Genomic DNA, 20,284 nt, shown 5'->3' on the forward strand with positions numbered 1-20,284 from the left:
TGGGGCCCGGACTTTGTAAGACTTCGCAACTTTGACGGCGCTTCAATGCGGCTACAAATACTTAGTATTTTGCCAGGCAATCGATAATTTCGCAACATTCCACCTACAGTGCCAATAACAAGGTTCGAAGTTTCAGCTATAAATAATGTTGTTATTTTAAGACGCTCCGTTTCAAGATGTATTTGTGTCGTCTTGGATACTAAGATTTGTTCTAAGTTTGTAAGCTGTTTTCTTAAGTAATTAGATATATTATTCAGTGAGCCTAATAGTTAAAATTAGATAATATATAATTAATTCACTATTATTCCAGTTGGTACATAAAGAGCTAAAAGTACATACTAATTGTAATTATTTATATTTGATTGTACGAGTACATGGTATATAGCAGCCAGGAAAATCCAAAAAATACGTTTTGCTTTGTTTAAAGATCTAACAAAAAGCAACAACGTAACGAATTCACGTTGATAACATAATTACGGCGCGGTCACAGTCAGTTCAGCGACAAGTTTTAAAGTTTCAGTAAACCATTTAACTAGTCCGTAGCAAGCTCGTTTTTACTTCTCCTAATTAACTGCGGGGCCATGCCGGCACGTAAAGCCACGTTCAGCCATAAATACAGCAAGAAATCGGGACCATCCCCATAAATTCCTCTCGTAAAAGGTTCTGCGATTATGTTAGAGGGTGGTATTAGCAAAGTTTGTCCGATCGTGGGGGGAGACCCCCTCTAATACATTTTTCGTTGATGTAACACGATTTCTCGACGGCTCTCGGTTACGTGATGGATTAAGAAGCGGCTTGGTCTCACCACCGACGGATTAAGACAAGCCTTCAATATTTAGGGTACCGCTTCTAATATACAATGTTTGCTTGTCAATAGACTTAGCTGAGTGATGCTTGGGAAGCGATGGCTTCGGAAGTACGCGAGGGAATGATAAATCTATCGTTATTTCATTCAATATTTGTGTAACGAGAATTATTTACCCATACATGCTGCCGTCTTAAATTATAATGTAAGTTCCTTATAAGACTAAAGTAGCAAACTATCGTGCAGTTCACCTGATAGTAAACGTTATCTGCCGCGCATGTACATTCGTAATAAAATAGGTTTTCTATCTGAAGCTGATCATAGATTCCTTACCAGTTCTGAGGACTAAGATGATCGTGTTATATATAAGTCAGCAGGCATCCACATCAAAGCTGTATCACGCTAGAAATAGATGTGGCGGTGGCACCTCCTCGGTCGAAACAAACTGCCTTTTAATAGTACTATCATTAATATTACTTTGACCTCCTACTAATATGTGAATAAAAAGTTAAAGGATTTTTTTTATACTATAGAAATTGTCACAAAATGTATGTAACAAACTGCTACAAATAAAATTGGCTTACGACTTAATCACACGAATTAATTGTAATAAACAAGTAATTTCCAGTAAAATAATGTAAAAAAATATATATTTTACTTGCATGTAATTGGAACAATTTCCCGTTAAAGTACGCAAAAGTGTAACACAAATTCGATACACCTGTCATCCGAACATGTTACTTCAAGCACACGTTATCGCGAAGCTATCTAAACTCTTTACATTATTAAAATCCGTCAAAGTTAGATAGGCAATAAAGCGAACGGATCACGGATCCGGTGCGTTGTTTACGAACGGGATCCCGTCTCCAATCGCGCGTAATGTATTTATGATTATTGTTGGAGCTGTTTCGGGAAAAATGGAGCGGGGCTTAGGTTAGTTGGAAGGTCGGGTGTTTAGTTCTGGAGCCTTAGAGATACTAGATGTGTTTTACACTGCATAGTGAAGAGTTCGAAGTTACTTTTGTATGTTAGGAGATACGCGTGTAAGTGATCATTTTCGGTTTTCATATTCGATTCCACACACGACATTTAAATAATGAATTTAGATTTCTAATCTACGTTTTTATGTGCCATCATCTGTGTGCACGGGGAAAATGTGTAAGTAACCTGTTCATTAAAAATTAAATGCCATATTATAACAAATTAAAAAAAAATGTGACAAAAATATATCTACATTGAAAACACACATATTATACGCAAGAATAAACAATATTTTGCAATGAAATATACCTAATAGCCAGGGTTACCATGACACACCCTTCCTTTCGGGCACAATTTCGTTCAATTACGAATGTGTTTTTATTTATTAGCAAACGTTGCTAATTGGTGCAAATTTTACAAAATTTCCTTACATCCGACGTCTAGAGACGAGTGGCGGCCCCCGAAACGTATAAATACTGAATAAGCAGTAAACTGTATTACTTCGAACCCTTTTCACTTGGCGAATTAGTAAAAAGCTACTGGGGGCGAAAATTTTAACTTAAATACGCCCGTAAGCTTTCGTGCCTTAAGCGGCCTGTGCATTAGCCGAACCTCCGATGCATTTGTAATAGGTGGCAATTCAATACAAATGCACATTAATTTCAGAATAATTGACACTGTCAAAACGATTTTTTTAAATAGTTGTGACCAGTTTTAAATAGATGGCGCTTTTAGCGTTCCACATTTATAACAGAAATTCATCCGTAGTGCATGGCATGAACAAATAAAAAGTCAAAATTAAATACAAAAACATCCAGACCCAAAATAGAAATCTAAATTAATCATTTAAAATGTCCTTAGGCCTAGGATCGAATAAGAAACTCACTGCAAGTCAGACTAGATGACAAATATTTGTAATATAAATACCAAAAAATAAACTTAAACTTATAGTAAAATATCCAATCCAGCCGAATGGATTCTGACATCTGACGTTTCATCCTGGATGCTAATGGTTCGAATGGTTGCATAATGGTGTAAGCAGGATCGTGTGAACGCCGCTTAATCCCCATGCCTTACCTGCGCGTGTGTCTGACAGTCCGAAGTGATTACATCGCATACCCTTCCTTTTGTTTGTTTTGATTTTGGTTAATTTGATTTGTGACATTTTTCGTGTGCACACGCGTGGAGCAATTAAACGGGGCGATTTACCCGTCAAGCAAGTCTCACGCTGCCTTAAGGAATAAATATTTTTTCTTTTCCATATAACAATTTTTTACACATTTTTTCCATTACCGAAATAACTAATTTAGAACCTGAAAATCTTATTACAAACTTCTTAAGATCTAATTGGATTTATCGATAAGCATCATTAAACTGTTGTTTTTGCTTATAATGGAATATGAAATAATACTTTATAAATATTGTTTAAACGAAATTCATAAATTCACATTCTCTGATGTTTACCAAATTTCCTTTTTTGTTACATATGAGAAAATGCTTTCTCTTTGATTATCTACTCGCTCAGATTAAGCGTAGGAGAAAGAATAGTCAATTTTAGACTGAAGTAAAAGTACATTAAAATAACTTTGAAAATCCAAATTATTAAAATGTACTTTACATTAAAGGTATCTCTTAGAATTTGGAAATAAAATCCTTATACTAACCGACTGGCAGATTAAATCTTAAACCGGTAGAAGTTTGTAGAGAAATTCTTCAATAAACTTAAATAAGTTCAAGGGACTAAATAGGAAATTATTAAATAAGGGATTAACTTAAATATGTAATTATCAAACAAAACAAAGTGAAATAAGCAATGAAATCAACAACGATGAACCCGTCAAGCGAAACGAATTAGAGTCACACATGTCAGTAATAAAACGCTTAAGCAAACATTGTACCGCCGTGCACTTCCATTACTACATGCCATGTGTCAGACGAAATTATCGCGGATAATTAAAAATGCCAACATACTCGCAGACGGCCCCGAGGCTGTCTAATTAGCAAAAAGTTAATAAACAGACACGAGCTGACAGTGACGAGCGTGGAAATGCCAAGATGAAACACGTTTAATTTGCACACTCGTTACTCAGAATGCACGGCAACTAGTGGATTCCCCAGTGGTCGTTTATGGTAATAATGAAGTATGGGATTAGCTGTTATCTTTTATATCTTATGGCTAAGAATAGTGGGTTTGTTTATGAGATGTACAGGCATTCTATAAAAAAATATGATGAAGGAAAAAAGAATGAATAAAGAAGTGATCAATCCGTATTGGAGGTTTTTAAACCATCATCATCCAATCACCACCATCCAACACAACTACCGAGAATAACATAGAAATGACTTAGTATGTCCTCAGGAGTACGGAAGCGGACATGAAAAGTCACTAGCAGTCACGCGCACACGCTCAACATTTCTTTACTTCGTAAATTAGTTAAATTTACAACAGTACACTCGTATATCACATAAACCTTAATACAGTCTGTACGTATAAACGTTTAAGTTGAAGATTTCAACCGACACAGACTCTCACGTCACTTGGAGTTATTCTCGGCTAAGAGTTGCAAAGTTCTCTCGACAAAGGCCTCGAGAGGAAACCATTATAGCACTCGACGTCGCAACCACCGGCCGCTTCATTAGAGCTGAGAGGAGCTGACGCCTCTGCATTATAGCTTAAAACACTCTGATATCTGGAAATATATGTATTATTATTTTATTAATGCTATAAGATGTTTTTAAAATGACAGAAAACGACTTAGGTAGTTTTATAGTAAAACTTTGCAAACCTTAAACATTACAATATAATGCAAATATGTTTTTTTTAAAGAACCTGCATTTAATACACACATTAAAATGTGCCGATACAAGTTAAGTATCGCTTACCCTAGTAACATACGAAAACAGTAACTTTAATTTATTAGTTTGAAGGCGTGAACACTAAATACTTCACCCATGTCTACTGTCTTCAATAACTCATTAGGCTCACGTACTCTATCGAAGAGCGAACTGACCATCGATCTGTCAAATTAGTCTCACCGAGACAATCGAGTGCTCTCCAAGATGCTGAATATGGGTATTGTTAACAAAGCCAATTAGCACGTACCTCAATGGTTATGGAATAACAATAAATACTATGTGTATAGTTTACCTGGTTTTACGTAAGCAACATCCATCGTAAAATTATCGTAAGATGATCTCTGCTTATTTAAACGTAGCAATTACGTCCTTAAAAAAATAAAACGTATTTGAAATTACTCAAAGATTTGTCGTTCCACCTAAAAATATGGCCCGCCTAGAAATATGTTTCACTTACAACATGCCCACAAATAAAATAGGATCACTTCACTTCTGCTATAAGACAAAAATAGTAAGTGCGGTGAAGCCGTCACAGTTGCTATTCAAAAAAATGTATCATCTTCATTAATGCACACAATTTTGCAAAAACTCAACAGCGGAACATAATGTCCAAGTTGCAGGGTTGCAGCTAAGCTGACCATCGATCTATCAAATTAGGCGCTCCAAGTCGATCAAGTGCCCTCCAAGGTAGCGAATACGGTTATTACTAACAAAGCCAATCAGATGCACGCGTGTCAGCCCTACGTATAATCTATCATAATGACATCGATTTCCCATCTGCTACGGCTCGGGATAACTTGAACAACGTGACATCCTGTCAAATACGTCTTAGGTGCGCTTGAAGTCTATTAGAAAAGACAAATAGAGATCGGGACTCTACACGTAAAATAAGATATAGAACAATTAATATAAAGATAGGTTTATAATTTACTTTGGGAACCATTTTCTCCTATATGAACGTGGATCATTAGTATTTCTATCCTACATTCAAACAATATTGCAAGCAGTAACTAGCAATGAAATATGTTATTTATAACCATTATAAAGGAAAATAATATAACTAGCAGTAAAAAATATTAAACTTTGACATCCGGAAAAATACCATTAAATCCATTTAAATATTGATCTGGATAGTAATTAATAATATATATGAAAGTGCCAACTTTTACTCACGTCCCGTTAATTCCCATGTCTGCTCATCACACGACGACAGGCAACGGAGGCACGCGCGCTACGTGTCTAATAAGACGCGATGTGGCCGCGCGTTGCCGAACAGGGCGCAATTAACGTCATGTCGCGAGCCCTATACTTGTTGACTTGTATTGTATTATTACAATTATTAGTACGCATGGGACTGAAAAACACTAAACAGTTTAGTTAAAATAGTTGGAAAACATGAAAGATCCCAATAAAAAAGGCTAAACACTATAATACAGAAAACATATCACAAATAGGTCTAATCAATTATTTTATCAACAACATATTTAAAGTACCTTCGTAAAAATATTGAATATGTTTTTAAGTATGAATTAAAATCTTAAAAAATAGCATTAAAATGAAGTATTTTTCAATGCATAAATTTGAAAATTATTTATCATAAACAAAAATGTTAAAATGACGCAAAACATTAAAAAGTCGTAATATTATTAAAAATGGATGTGTATTTATCAATGATATAACTAAGAAGCACCAAGTTTTACTCACATCCCGTCAATTCCCACGTCTGCTCATCACACGACGACAGGCAACGGAGGCACGCGCGCTACGTGTCTAATAAGACGCGATGTGGCCGCGCGTTGCCGAACAGGGCGCAATTAACGTCATGTCGCGAGCCCTATACTTGTTGACTGGTAGATACTGTATTATTTAATACGGATTATTTCTTCATATGGAATTGAAATAACCTAAATGTTGTATTAAAAGACTTATGAAATATCAAACGTATTGATAGAAAAAAAACGAAATATTGATAGTCTTCACAAATTAATAGGCCCATTTTGACACATGCCATCGCTAGGCTCTAAGAATGTGATATACAAATCCATAACCAAAGAAACCGATTTTTACGACAAATCGATTACAACCCCAAATCGTATTGTATAGCTTAGTAAATATTTAGTAAACAGAATATTTATTAAATATTTTTCTAAATCATCTAAATATTTTATAAAAAAGAAGAAAAGAAAATAAATTCTAGTTTAATTAAAAAAAATCATAGTTAGAAGATTAAATAAAGCATCGCTCGTAAACTGTATTTTTTCGTTTTATCATTCACTAATAAACAAAGTCTTGATAAAAAGGGATAAATAATGAATCTTTTCCCACGGACTAAGTTGTGAATCTAAACCATTCTCAAGTCCCCTTGAACACACACAACAAATTTCATCAAAATCAGTCCAGTCGTTTAGGAGGAGTTCAGTGACATACACACGCACTTAAGAAATATATATATAAAGATTAAATATTAGTCTTGCGATTATTAGTTCGCATGGGACTAAATGAAATAGTTTTATTAAAGGAATTAAGAAATATCAAAGAAAAAAAAATCTCAAAAAAGTCTTATGAAGTACTTATTTTATCAAGAATTTAACGTCCAAAATAGTATTTTTTCCCACAAAACACAGTTGCATTATTTCTATGTAACGAATATTCCAAGTCAAAATATGAAGGCGTGAACTCTTCCCGAGTCTAATGAAGCGGCCGGTGGTTGCGACGTCGAGTGCTATAATGGTTTCCTCTCGAGGCCTTTGTCGAGAGAACTTTGCAACTCTTAGCCGAGAATAACTCCAAGTGACGTGAGAGTACGAACTGGTTGGCAACTTTGCTAAACAGATAAGGTTGGCACAGATATACCGATAACTATAGAACTAAACAGTTATTAGAGTTTATAGATGTATTTTTGTAAATATGATATTGGTTCATAAGCTAATGAAACAAAGTGAAGAGTTTTCAATATTTGCTATAGGAACAGTAAGTTCATATTGTAAATATAAAAACGAAGTTCACCAATTTTCAAAATAAAATCGCATAATTATAAAAAAAGCAATATTTAAAAAGATATATAAGTTTCAAGTGAAGTTTTCTTGATAATATTTCATAATCCATCCATTTCATTGTTTCAAAAGTTTAATAGATACCTAATAAAGGTCATAATTCTATTAGAAAATACGGATTTACTCTCACAAAATTCAATATCTCATCATCAACTTACGCTTTTAGATGTACTATAAAACTTTATATACAAAATGTAGATACCGATAAGTAAACAGCAATTCCATTAAAAACAGATTCCTTAAAGCCACCGTTTATTTAACTCCACGCCGTAAACAAACATCCTCCTATAGTTTCTTGCCGAGTTCTTCAGCTTTCATTCAGTAGCATGCAAAGATACGTTTCCTGATTAAACACGCCTTGTGCTATTTGTATAAGACGTAATTAAAGATGCGACGACGTTTAGGATCGTCAAAAGAAGCCCTACATTTATTAATTTGTGTGTCAATATTTACTTCTAATAAATTACGCGTAGACGTGCGTCTGAGATTTCGAAGCACATAATTAGAGAGACAGCTGATTTGTGTATGTTTACAGTATCAACTAAACTGTTGTTTTATGTAATTATTTTATTTCTCAAAGATGCTAATATTTTTATATTGTCTTTTCTTTCCGTTTTATCGCCAGTAATGTTGCTATTACGTACGAGTCCATTTTTTTTTAAATATTTTTTTGGACTTTTTGTCGACTAGCAGCATTAAACGTCTACGGATCCGGGTCGCTTATTTACATAAACTTTCATCTGAAACTTCTCGAATGTAATTACAGAGGCGTCACCTGTGAACGAGGCGTCTGTATGCAAATGTACCGCGGATCGGAAATTTTCTGCACCTTATAATAAGAATACGAAAGTGTTCGGCTCGGGAAGTGGGGTCGATTCTGAGATACCGTTTCATCTAATAAATACTTTCCCAATTTCCGCGTGTTCATACATTCGTTCGAATAACATTTAGGGTGAAAATATTGGGCATAACTAATTTATTCGCTTTACTTCGCGGCAGGATGCGAAAATGAAGGTGTGTGCACAATATATTTTAATAACGCACTCTCGTGAGACCGCCCCGTGATACGGATAACGAAGTTGGAAATGCGTATTTTTACTTTCACACAGATGGTTACCTCTGTAATTTAAAGAGGAAAATTTGGACGTCGTAAATTTTTGTTAGGGCGCGCACTTGATTAAAGGTGGAAATATGGATGCTCATTATAACTTGCTGGATTTTTTGCTGGTTGTATCTGAGTATGTAATGGTAAAATAAATTGGTTGCGTTCTAAATTAACCAATGAATCAAATATTGAATTCATATTAATATTTAAATTTGTATAAATGTGCAATAATCCCATTAAATATAGATCTGGTTTATGCGCAATAAGATAGCTTGGCACTTATGTAACAATATAGAAATGGTAGTCTAGCCACCTAAGGCGACTTGCCTTAACCTTTGTTACTATAAAAAACTGACGGATTAATTTTGATCTGCGACACAGAAGACCTGTAGAAGCCGGTTCACCTTGCTCGTATTGCTTTCCACTCGCAGCGGAAATGTGACGCTGGCGGTATCAGCACAGGTCGCCGCGACACGCCCGCAGATTGGATCGAGTTAATTTCGCTCCACAAACAAATTGACAAAGTTTAGAGCGGGGCATATTTCTTCGCGGATCCCCCCTCCCCGACAGATTCCCGCACAACGGAAATTAAATTTCACATCCGAACAAGAGCGGGGAGTCGCCGCGACTAACACGTGTCGCGCGACGACGCGGCCGCAACACCGCAACGCGACTAAAACAAAGATTGATTACAAATAGCGTTAATACTGTGATGACGCACACCGAGGGGTTTCATTGACAGTAGTATACTGTAATATAATTTAAGCAAATTTACTCAAGAAAATCATATGGAAACATTAATGTCTGAGCGTTTTTCATAGTGTTCCTAAAGTGAGTGGAACAGCTAATGAATGTCTGTAGCAACTTTTATCACCCTTATAAATCCGGGCCCCGGGCACTTATTAACGTGCTGTAACTATAACACAACTGATAGGTTCAGCGTAACGTGCTATATTGAGCTCGCTTGAAACGATCATTACCTACAATAACCTACAATCGCGTGCTCACTTGATGAACCAATGTAATGGAGCGTAGTAACGAGGTTGACAGTCGTCGGCTCGCGCTCGCGTTGCTAGTGGGTATGCGGCCTAATGCTTCTTATTCTCAGAATAAACTAGAAGTGCTTGCTAAGTTAGACTGAATAGTTCTGGTCTAAGTTATATTTTGGTTGATACTACTTATTATTTTTGTTAATAAAATCAATATGGCAAATTCCCAATTTTATCAATTGGTATCAGTTAGGCTATATATTTTCAATATCTTATAACCAAGCTTTACCTTAATTCGCTTTATATTCGTGCCTGACAAGGTAGGAAATAATTGACGTGGAAACATACGAATCTAATATGAAATGTCGGTAGCAAAACTAGTGTCACTATAAAACGTAACTCCCTAAACGAGAACACGGCAAAACTAATCCGGCTGCGTTCTATCAAAATCGCAATTAAAAGCCCATTTACAGCGGCGCGGCCTGAGACAGACCTGGGGTCACCTCGAGAAGGCCGAATTGGCCATTAGTGGGCGCTTCGGACCTTGTTTACACCGCGCTTGCCCTAATGACGACCTTTGCTTCCCTTCGTTAAGGCGAAAACCTCACACTAAAAGGCACGGGTCTCTGGATCAACGTGAGAGACAAAGCGGTAGCACGGAGCAGTGGGAAAAGGACAAAGGGTGATGGCTTTCGGATTAATGCCCATGTACAAGGCCGTTAAAAGGCTAGCGGACTCACTCAGTGCGCCAGGGTTAACAAGGTTATTACGGGATCATCCCGACCAACCACCGCCGTAAAAGTGTTAATTATGTTACTGGAAGTTATTTACACTTCTACGTATGCGTAAAAATGTAATTTGAACGAAGGTTAATTTGAGGTTAATTTAATAATTGAATTTGTCACTTCACTGATCTGGATATGATGACCCTTTTAATTTTGTTTTCGGGAGATTAAAGATTTTGAATTAAATGTTTTTTTTGGAGTTTACTCCTTAAGAAACGATTTGAGTTATAAGGCCCGGTACGGAAATTTTATGAGGAGTAAAATCAAGTGTAACACGAAAAGTTGAGGCATAACGTAGAAAGAGACAAACATATATATCCACACTTTTTTATTACAATCATCATATCCTCTCAAAAAGGAAGTAGCGTTTTTAACCAAAATATGAATCAAGAGTGCTTTTATTAATTTAAAATACAGTAAGTTCAAATCCCATATGAAAGTAATTATTACAATAAAAATAATTAGCAATATATAAAAGATTAAAACGTCATTAACTAATTTGTTTACATTTTTGCATAAATTAAGTTATAGGTTTGATCATTTATAAACACTGTGAAAAATATGAACATTGGCGCCATAATATGATTAACAATCTTTTATGAACGTTTTTAAAGAAGAGTAACATATAAAATCAGTAAGCAGTTGAATAAGATATAATATTAGCAAAATAAGTTTTAACATAAAGAGGCTTTTGTAAGTTACTGATATATTAATTTAACTTATAAAAATGGATGCATTATTGACCAGCACCATCTATCAACGATAAACGGGCAAAATCAAAACAGTATTATTTAATATTTATTACAGAATTATTGCTAATGAATTATGTTCAAAATAAGTTATATAAAATTAGCAATACGTTTTAAATGAATTCTAGAATTATAAAACATTCAGAAACAATCCAAATTACATATAATAACATGTTTATTGAGTCTCATATAAATTGCATCCATAAATTGCAACAAGGATATTTTATAGATGGCAAAGAAATTATAATTATTAAGTTTTAAGTTATAAAACGTTTAACATTGTTTTAAATATACATAATTATATTATATTAAAATTTACTTTAATATAAACAATTATATTAAGTTACCATTATAATATTTGGAACCAAAATACGTAGATTGATAAACTTGCAAACTTACAATTTATAAAACTTGCCACTAGATGGCGCTATTATACCCATGCGCCCATATAATAATATACATCTATGTACAACGTACATAAACAGCAACCTAACCATCAAGTTTTAATGTTTTGATTTTAAAGTTTTCTTGTACTTCTATGCATTGATACGTGTATTTTTATGTACTATTAAACAAATCATCAAGTGATTAAAGTTGAAAAAATATTTGAAAATATGCAAGAAATTGATTTAGATGATAATGAAGAAGAATCCAAAAAACACATGGATGCGGTTAATTGGTAAGCTTATCGTTTACATTTATGAATAATATACATTTTAAATACGAACAGCTATTATAGATCTTTTATTTAGTGTTTTTATTATTATTATTTTTAATCAATTGATTAAATATATTTTATATTTATATAATATTTTGTAATACTTATATTAAATTATTACGACCCATTTCTATTTTTGAAGTAATATAAATAATCCGAATAATTACAGATATGTTTGTTTCTCTTATCATTTTAGCAGATGCGTTCATTTACCCTTTTTTTCTATTCGATATATATCATAATTATCGTTCGTAAGGAGTAAACTCCAATCGTGCGTCGTAGCTGACACACACACACTTTTTTTTTAACATTTAAATACCAAGGAATTCATAAAAATCATTATTTTCTAGAATAAATAGCTGTCACAACTGAACTGAAGTATTTCGGTTTTTGTCTAGTTTCTTAGAGTGTTTATATTATTTGTGGTGTCCAATCAATAGGTAAATATTGTATGTGTTACAATCTATTTAAATATTCTTTAAAACAAAATCTTAAAAGTTTTCTACGATGATGTTCAAACTCTATCGAAAATGTAAATCACGATTTTGTAGTAAAACCTTTCCCATAGGTCGATTTTTATATTTAACAAACATCATTATGAAGGACTTGGCCTTATTTATTTTTAAGTTCGTCTTATAAAACGGTAACGAGTAAAAATGCACAAACTTTTCCCAGTCACATAATGATGAGGCCATGCTTTTTTGTTTTGGCGCGCTCTCCAATTGAATAAAACATTTATGTCAATGGACTCCATTAGGATTCGACGGAGTTTCGAAGTTTTTAATGTCTGTATCGGCTACTCAGGGGTTGTTATTACAATGTACAACAAAATAGGCAACAGAATAGATTTAGGCTTATCTTGGGTTTATTTAGATTTTTTAACCTTAAATTTTAAAGATCTTACACAGAAGAAATTGACATAAGAACGAGTTCCTACGTATATTTTAATTTAAGAGATTTTCTCGATTTTCTCATTACTATCATTTTTGTTATTAAATTTTACATACTATATGAAAGGCCTATTCTTCTATAGCACGTAACACGTTATCTTACTACCCCACGGAAGGTTTCAGGTTCAATGCCCGCCCAGACAGAAATTTTAATGATGTTTTTAAATTTTAGTTCCGGTTTCAATGGTTCCAGCTTCCATCCATGGACCCAGCCTATTTGTTTATATGTTGGACAATTATTTAATAGTTTTATCATATTTAAGTACTTTTTACTTGTGTAAGTATAATCTTAAAACAGATCTTAAAACAACTAAAAGTACACAACAATAACCCAATCCGAAAAGCTCCTCAATTTATTAGTGAGCACCACGTGCAAACTCACTATAAATCCGAGCATTAGGTAAACGGTTCCATTACTTAAGTCCGTAAAACCCTTATCCCATAACGTTAATAACACAATTACTATAAATCTATCATCGCCGAACAAACACGGGCCGAATCTCAGCCTAAGCTAATACATTTTGTCCACACCCGTATTCATACTTAACGACTGGGGTAGTAGTATTTGCTAAACACACACGCGGCGCCCGCAGGAGCGCAATATAACCTGGAAGACGGCCGGGTCGCGCCCCGGGGTCCTTCCCCAACCCGAGAGGACAGTAATTACGGTAGGCAAATTAAGCAGTAAGGGGCCGAAACGGACCCTACCGTGTCCATCTTTGTACTGTGACTACGTTCGGCGGTTTATTTTAGGTTATTCCGCGTCTTATTACAATGTACGCCTCCCCTGCGGCGCGCTCACCTCCGAAACTGATTTGGACCCCGGCATCAGACTTTCATTACGGTCTGTCGAAAACAATCCACTCTAAATATCTATTCTTGGGTGCGCGCACTCCGGAATTACATTAGTCTGAGGTGGCGAGGCTCGACTCAATTTGTTTGGCCGTAATAACGCCGCGCTATCAGGTTGGTTATAACAAATGAGCTATTGTGAGAGCAAATCGGAGGAAAACGGTTTCCAACTGTCTGCTCGATTTTATACTTGTTTAGCTGCAACCCGTGCTATTGTTTTACGTGTGTAATATATGAAGAAGTTCACCCTCATTTCGATTTCGATTCAATTCATGAATAAATTCTCGCAAGGATCTCGCACGAATCAATTCTCGCATTTCTTATAAATTAAAACCTTGATCGTAAGACTCGCACGATAATGAAAGTAAATAAGTCTTATCACAGACACCTTTTATTAAGTTAGCTTATAAGAACATTTTATTTCTAAAAACATTTCGAACAACAAAGGTGCGCCGTGGGTTTTCTCGTCCTTTTGTATTCCACGTCGCTTAAATTCCCTCAGAAAGTTTCTGAACGAGTCGCCGATTCTCGTGAGCTCTTAACACCCCTGCATCGCACGCGAGTTTCGCGTGTGCCGACTTTAAAAGGCTAACCCGCAGTCCACCACGCGAGTCCTGAGGGATTTGGGAGCAAATATAATTTGTCCATTAAAAAATCAAGCAGTGACCACACTCGAGCTGGAGATGGTCACAAAGCGTCTCGTTAGCGTCCGTACGTGCCGCTCGTCACACACTTCAGCCCATCGGCCCTTCGTAAATAATGAGAGGGTTGCCCTTGCGCGCTAAGACCGCACTCGCGTGGAGAAGGCATGCGCATCTCGAGTAGTTTTTGATTTTGAGACAATTCAAAAAACTTTCCTATCGAGAAATCTTTTCTAGGGGAGAGTTAGATAATGCTTACAGAAATATTCTATGAACTTGAAATAGTCACGATATTCAAGCATTAAAAGTAGTCACGATGAAAACTGAAGGTATTTTCAATTTTTCTATCATAAAAATGCATCTATAAATTATTTTAGAACTCCATAACTTAATTTAAACATTCCATAATTTTATTAAACTCTTTGTAAGTCAATTCTAAAAATACAGGGCAACATAAAAACAGGTTTACTACAAAAGTATTTAAAGAAAAGAGTGCCTCCTCTGATATATCTAGACATTAGTAGTTTCACAGCTCCCTAGTCCCTTGGGAGTAACATCGTGGGGCACCGTCAACTTGTCGACGGTCGGCAAAGCTGAATACCTCTTAGATTGCCTTCGACCTCCTAAATATAGAGTCCGCCAAACAAGGAGTTGTATTAGACGCGTGAAATGGGATTTCCTAAGGCCTGTTGTTACACATCTATATCCACTATCAAATATGAGCCTCGTATGACGGTAGGGATCTTAATAGAGTTGCCTTAAGATTATTACATTCGGCAAGGAACTATAGCAGACGCAAATACACAATGGCAGACTAATTGGGACCTTCGAATAGGACCCGATAAATCTATTTGATTTATTTGAGTTCGAGTCAGCGTATGTTTGTAATATTCGAAGGGACATTAATTCATCGATATTGCTTTCATATTAATATCAACAATGGAAATGTTTAGTTTCTATTGTGATTATCAAAATAAACCTTGTTTAGACATAAATAACTAAAGAGATCGATCTTGAAATAAAAAAATTCGTTTTTTACGAAATAACATTTTTACGTTTATAATCCTTAGCGTAAGAGAACCTATAAATACTTTCATTTTGTATTGCCTTTTAAGCTTCCTCCTTTGTCCGTAACGTATTTTGGTAATAGTTTAGTTATTTTATTTTTAAGCCTAAAGAACCTATTTTACTAGATTTTAACAAAAATAATGTTAAATAACAACACAAAACTTGTCCTTACCTACATTCCCTAAAATTACTGTCCCCAGAAAGTCGCATCTGTACCGCGTCCTTGAGCATCGTAAAGCACTTCAAAAATCGAAGATAAAGCGAGGTAACGGGCTATTTACATGAATTAGCCGACATTTATGCCTCCGCCGAGACAAACCGCAGCGTCGCGGCGCCACCTGGCGGCGAGAGAATTATACGCTCATTACCCGCTCCGCCGCCTTCGGTCCTACCACTGTCTTATACACGTAGTAGATTAACTCGAATTTACCTCAAAGACACCAGTCTTCCGCTCGCTTCTATTACCTGTTTCAACTATTAACGATGTAATACTTTAAAGAGCCCATTTTTGGTTTAAATTTAAGTTATAATTACATACGTAAAAAGTCATGCATCCGGATGCTGCGTTGCGACTATGTACCACTAGATTTTTAAAATTATGAAGAGTTATAAAGGGAGAATTTTGACATAATTTTTATATACCTTCACCCTGTAAATTTATAAATGTACATTTCACCGAATAAAGGTTATTTAATGAATCGGTTCGAGTTCGGTATTTGATAAAGCCTCTATATAAATGCTAATTAGTAATTACCTATTATAAACCTATATAATATTGTTTTGCGTCTATTTGATAATTCTCATAAAACCTTTGATATATGTATCGTTTAACCAGCGTAAATTTACCGTGATTCCGCACCCCACAGCACAGTTATCCGCCGAGCAATCTTTTAAACAGCTCCTTTGTGAGAATCTATCAAGCGGGAACGAGACAATCGTGGAGCAACGTATGTTAAAATATGTATAAAGCTTTAAGACAATGTATGAAATAATAAAATTTTACATTATTTTTAACTACAGTATTAGTTCCTGTTACATTTTATGTTAAATTAATTATTCCATTCCAGTAAATATATTGAAAAGAAATAATTAATTTACGTCTCTAAGACTCGATTCAACTGTAGACCTTGTTTAATTTAAAACCGAGATATTTTTGATAGATTTGTTGAGTAAGTGTATCACTTTTCTAAATCCAACGGTCTTTAAGCTGTGTGTTGTTAACAGTTATCGTTAAAATATGATTATATCTTGTATCATGCGAATAACCCTATAATGTTGTTTAGGTGACGCAGATAGATCTATTTTTATTATTTATTTATAAAGATATCAGTTCCAATAAATCTTTCTAGTTGTGTTACAAGGAATAGTGGCCGTCTCAACACATTCCCTGTCCGCGCAGCGCCGTTTGTCTCCAGCGCACCTCCGCGTCCGATTTATGGCACAGTTTTGTGAACTCTTAACCGTTACGTGATCTGCTTCCGAACCCAATTTATGCTCTCGGCGGAGTTGGCCCGCGCCGCCCATTCTTTACGACTCATCTCAATGCAGCGAATTGACTTCGAACTGCCAGTAAATGTCCCATGGTGACGCGATTTTGCTAATTATATTCGTTTGAGAATATATTTCTGAACGATCGCCATATTTACTTCTCTATTGCAGTAGTAAGTAAGTAGTATGGAACTAAATTTGGAGCTACAGTTTGCGAGTACTTTAGTAAAGGAGCAAAAAATATTGAGAAGAAACACTCGTTAATAAACATATACTTATCCTAATACAAATTTGGTCGACTGTTCCATTAAAGGTACAACTCACTTTGCGTCCATTTAAATCCGCTTCATTCCAAAAGCACATTTGGACATTGTCCTAACAAAATAAAGCCTAAACAAATGACATACTGAGCTATTTGACAATCAATGTACCCGTGCGTAAATCTACTGCAAAAGGTTTTAGTCGTTAACTAATTGGACTGAAATATAAAGAATTCATTAATAAAGATTCGCGTATTCATATATTTACGTGAATAACTTTATTATATACAAAAATACTAAGACATATTTCATTCAAATAACATATTTATTTCGCTTTAAAACCCTGAAAAGGGGATCCAATGTTGCGTACCCCGGTCACATGATCATTTAGCGTTATTATTTATTGACTCTTCCCCGGCTGCTGCCCCTCGCCGGCCGGCAAACAAATCGGAAGAAGTAATTATTAAGAATACTGCAAATAGAGGGCCTTGCCCAACTTTATTATACGTTTCGAGAAGTTCCCGATTCGCCTTTCAGCCGCAAGTTCGAGATACTTTGAAGGAAGTGTACACTTTCAAATATGCACGTTAAGTAATGAATTTCTACACACATTAACTCACACTAGTACCTCTTCTCTATAAATTAGATGTCGATATTTTTGGTATAAAATTTAAGTGAAGAGCGAACTTGCAGTCCACCTGATGATAAGTGCTCACTGCCACCTATGTTGCCTACATCTGTGGCCAAATCCATATGGAACAGATTCTATTTAAAACTAAGGAACTGAGGAAGTCTTGTTAACCTTACTTTTTTGGTCCCTTATATATAATGAAAATATAAAATTTAAGATTATCTACCTACTGCAATTTTCTCAAATATTTTGTATGTCTCCCTTCACGTATGTATAATTTATATAAGACGCCACATTCAGCACTGTATGTCTACAGATACATCGGAAATCGAAGGATTGGTAGTTTTGTTATTTCGCGCGAGAGATCCTTTTGTTGCATGGATTCGCGTTAAATGGGGGGGAAGTTAGTGTGGGGGGTGCGTTCAATCGGCCGAACGGAGCAATCTTTGTTTCCTAAGGCAATGCAAGACATCTAGCGTTATCTGATACGTGACGGTGTATTGTAACGCTCTATCGTTGTTTGTAAATACTCTGTTTTGTGAAGACAGGGGAGGTCAGGCTAGGCTGGTGGTCGCCGTCCGGAACGGAAGGTCCCGCCGCCTGTCTCGCGAAATCAGATTCTAACGTGGCGCGACAAGATGGCTAGTTTTTTTGAATTATTGAACCTTTTATGAGCAACAAGACAGAATGTACGTATTTTTATGAATAAATAGTAAATTATACGTGTAATATTTATGTTATTGTCTAGTTGTCATTTTTTGTTTAAAATATTGGGTTAAAATAATTTATTTTAAAAATATCAGCACTAGACAACGACATTATTGTAAATCAATTCGAATAAGAATGTACTTTTAACAAACAATCGAATGTTAGCTGTTTTAAGCTAATAAATAGCGTTTTTATGTTAATCAAAATCAAAATCAAAAGTTAATCGTCAAGTAACACGAATCTATAATCTCAAAACGAAACATACGTAACTAAAACTCTACCTACAGCGACGTTAAAATATTCAAAGTTTTAGTGCCTACATAATACCAATAGAGAATAATACTGTTAGAACATCGGAAACACTATAAGACAGTTGTAGGAACACGAAAATCGCTTGTCTGCGGCGGAATTAATTCCATCGAGTATAGCAGTAGTATAATGAAGGGACTCTAGATTTCTAATATCCAACTGTCTTCGGTTTTCGATATTGTTTGAGACCATTCGCCTTCAATGCACGATAACGCTGTTTCTCTAAAACATTTGGGAATTTGAAAGCAGTATAGTAAATACACTAAACATATAGTAATACTAGTGGCCTTAAAATATAAAATTTACTAATTTAATAGTTTTTTCCATTACGATATCCTTCTGTGCTCGAATTTAATAATGGCAATATAGAGTAAACGTAATATAACATTACTAAGAAATAACTATAGAATTAAATAACTGAACCAAAATAAAACCTCCACATCCCTACAAATTACTAAATATATAACTTTTTACAAAAATCAAACCTTAAACCGTGTAAATTGCAACTACGAGTAGGTACTGTAGAAATTTGTATTGGACTGTAGAGGTAATCTCTACAACTTCAGTGCTACGAACGTAGCATGTAGATAATGATAAAATGTTTTTTCTGTTCCATGGATACAATGATGTAACGTCTTGAACAAGCGGCCACTACATACAAATGTTGTAAATAACACTTTCAACACACACATACAAATATCAAATGTCATAAAATACACATAAAGACCAGTACACAAATATTTGCATCCAGTACAAAATTATAAGCGCGATTATTCTAACTTCTGTAAGCCTATTATTGTCTTTTACATAATTAATACATACATTCAAACTTGAAACCGAATCAAAAACGGTTACATCATATTCATTTAAAAACCATCGTCCCTCACACTCGTTTCGTTTTATTAATGAACACACCTTTTAAGCTTGGGATCTACTGTTCCAATGTAGAGTAATTTCGGCAACAAAAGTCAGGAGCGCGGCACTAATGCATCTCGTCGCCGACGGATATGAGATAGTTTGTCAGTGCCCGCTGTATTACCAACGAGCTATAATTGTAATAGATTGATAATTTCAGAAATAAATTTAAATTCTTAGTAAAGTATTATAATTTAAACCGTCGTTTTGGATAAAGAAATATACCTAATACATTATGGTTATATAAGTCATGTAAATGAAAACATAAAAAATCATTACAATTTAAAATCGTTGCAGCTATGTATCAAGACCAATGTTGTTTATTTATCTATAAAATATATTTCAGTATCCGTCAATTATATATAATCATAATAAATATTACTTAAAATTATGCGCATTTGTAAAACTAACAGTCAAATAC

At 34.9% G+C, this 20,284-nt stretch overlaps 1 protein-coding gene across 4 annotated transcripts in view; it reads left to right on the top strand.

The window, feature by feature from the left end:
* LOC140753108 (uncharacterized) overlaps nt 1-20,284 on the top strand; it is a 251,251-nt gene that overhangs the window by 106,073 nt on the left and 124,894 nt on the right. The gene's annotated exons all lie outside the window — the stretch shown is intronic.

Source organism: Epargyreus clarus, unplaced genomic scaffold (assembly GCF_041222505.1).
Source record: "Epargyreus clarus isolate Ecla_fem2 unplaced genomic scaffold, WU_Ecla_fem_2.2 ptg000026l, whole genome shotgun sequence".
NCBI classification, from domain to species: Eukaryota; Metazoa; Arthropoda; class Insecta; order Lepidoptera; family Hesperiidae; genus Epargyreus; species Epargyreus clarus.